Source organism: Papaver somniferum, chromosome 11 (genome assembly GCF_003573695.1).
Source record: "Papaver somniferum cultivar HN1 chromosome 11, ASM357369v1, whole genome shotgun sequence".
Lineage (NCBI taxonomy): Eukaryota > Viridiplantae > Streptophyta > Magnoliopsida > Ranunculales > Papaveraceae > Papaver > Papaver somniferum.
In genome coordinates, this window is record NC_039368.1 from 81689644 (window position 1) to 81692356 (window position 2713).

Below are 2713 nucleotides of genomic sequence, written 5' to 3' on the forward strand. Positions count from 1 at the left end.
CTGGTGGTGGTTGAGAATCATTCCGTACACGGATCTTGAGCGTTTCCGTCACAACGAATGCCCCTCGATATGTTGCAGTTGTTTGTGGGTGAAAATGGTTTCTGCTGATTTTGATAAATTCGTGTGTGAGGATGAGAAACGAGTTTAAACCTTAAACAATGTACTGCCTGGGAGTACTTTTGATTCGAGAGATCAATCTGTACAAATCTGGCCTAAACCAAGAAATAGACGTTCCAGACTTGCTTCGGTCAGAAAGTGAAGGAGAAGGGTTGGTCTCAGGGAGGGAAGCGAGACAGAATCGTCGTTCTGGAAGTGTGGGTGTTTTGTGACTTGTATCAGAAAATTGGACTGCCTAGCTGAATGAAAAAGCTATCAGGTGATTTCTGAATGTTGTATTGTTCTCCTGACCAAAACTTGTTGTTTGGTGGAAATAGGTGAGACCTATTTATACAAGTCGCAACAAAATGTACCTTGGTCTCGTAGGAAGTTGAAACGATTGAGTAGTGGAAGAAGGGAGTAACGGATAACGCCTGGAATTGATGTTCCCATAATGAAGGATACGTTTCACCATTAATTCTTGTCATTACTAAACGCCCCACTTTATGACACTTTCTTGTAACGGCCGTTTTGCACGCCGCACTCTATAAACCGCCAGACCAATACCCTGATGAGTATCCCACAGTTTGTGACATGTTTTAATGTCTCGAGTGTTTTCGTGGAAAACATGTATCACTTTCCTACGCATGGAGAGTTGAAATTGAGAGGCTTGCCACAGGTAAATATCATGTGATGCTATTAGGCTCGTCTTGGCTAGTGATAGGCGCCAAATATTGCATTATTTATCATCGTTTTATTGGCACTTATCCCATTTTGCATGCCATAATTCCCCCATTTGTAATGAATTTTGTATTTTACTCTCCTCAAGGATAATTACTTAATATTGTTTAATTTTGTATTTTTAGGTACCAAATAAAGACTAGATGAGTTGCGGAGCCAAAAGAGCAAAGACACGGGAGAAAGCCGGTGGAAACTCTAGCGGAAAAGAAGTGAAGAATGTGTTATGGAAGACTCAAGGATAAAAATGGGCTTAAAAAGGAAGAAATTGTTCTTAAAGAAGAAGTGGGCTCAAGATTACCTAATCCCAAATCCAATTCCTAAACCCAAATCCATATCCTAAACCCAAAATTCAATACCCAAACCCGTTTTCCTTCTTAACCATAAGATTGGATCCATTCCATCATCCAACGGTCGCTGCGTCATCATGCATCAGATTTCGATGCACCTGACCAACACTACAGCATCTAACTCCATCTTGAGCCGTCAGTTTCGTTGTATTTTTGCATCCAACGGTCGCTCATAATCTGTCTCCATCTCGCCGTTAGATCCGTTTCAGAAGTTATCATCCCACGGATTCCCTTCACAAAACATCAAATTTGATGATCCCGTTTAACACCTAAGCAACCTAACCCTATAACCCGCACCAAACGCACCCTTCTCCTAATTCCATCGAGTTTCTCTTACATCCCTTTTTTCTTCTCTGCAACCATCTTCTTCCCCCAAATCACTCAACCATCTTCTCCCCCAAATCACTCAATCACCACCACTCGAGCCATCATCACTTCTAACAACCAAGACCTACTTTTCTAGCCACTTATTACATCACCTCCTAATCGTTTCATCTCACAGGAACCCTAGTTTAGGAGTTGATGGAATAGGTGAGGTTAGAGGATAAATCGAAAGCATGGGTAGCATCAGCAGACGAGAAGGAAGCATGGGTGAGAACTATCAGTCGTTTTCAGAGATTAGGTAAGGATTTTTTGTAAAACCCTAATTTCACTGATTTGGGGATTTTGGAATTTTTTTTGTTGTAACTATAAAAGGGTGTTAGGGGTTGTAAAATTCGGCATCTCTGGGCTAGCCAGTGAGCAATATTTGCAGTTCAATATTAATTTCGAAATTCATTTTCAGTTCATGTTGAATCTCTCTTATGCATAAAGGTTGAATGTGAATTGTATGTTGTGTAATGTGGAGCATGTTTATACCTGTTAGTATCATGATTACAAGCATGTCCATGTTCTAATTCACTTGCTAGGGTTTAGAGGAAGCTCTTGATCATATGCTAGGAATGTTAATGTATTTGTATGTTCTTTTATTGAGCTGAATTTCCTTAGGATGAATGCTTAGCCATTTGGGCTACCTGCTTGTGATCACCTGTGCTGTTAGAAGACAGCTGATACTAGGAGTGGAGCTAGGTCTTTGGCCAAGAATTCAGTCCACTAGAGAGATTGCCTTAAGCTAAACTAGCTAGAGAAGCTAAATGCCTGTGATTAGTTGTGCTGATTAAAGACAACTGATGCTAGGGGTAATTTGGTTAGGATAGTTAGTAGAATCCTCATTGTAGTCTTTCATGAAAGAACAAGACATACATTGCATCATAATTTCCTTAGCCTAGGGTCAAGTAGTGGAATCAAAAACCTTAGTACCTTCTTTTGAATTCAGATAACTTTAGAAATTTAGAAAACTTTAGCAAATCCTCCAAGTCCCTGTGGACAAAACCCTTATTTACTTTTTCTTGCTTCAACTTCCCTGTGCACTTGCAGGCTAGTTTAGGTACTTCTTTTCCTTTCCACCAAGTTTTTGGCGCCGCTGCCGGGGACTCGGTAGCGGTTTGCTTGTTTTCTGTTTTCCTTATTTTTTTTTATTTTTTTTTTTT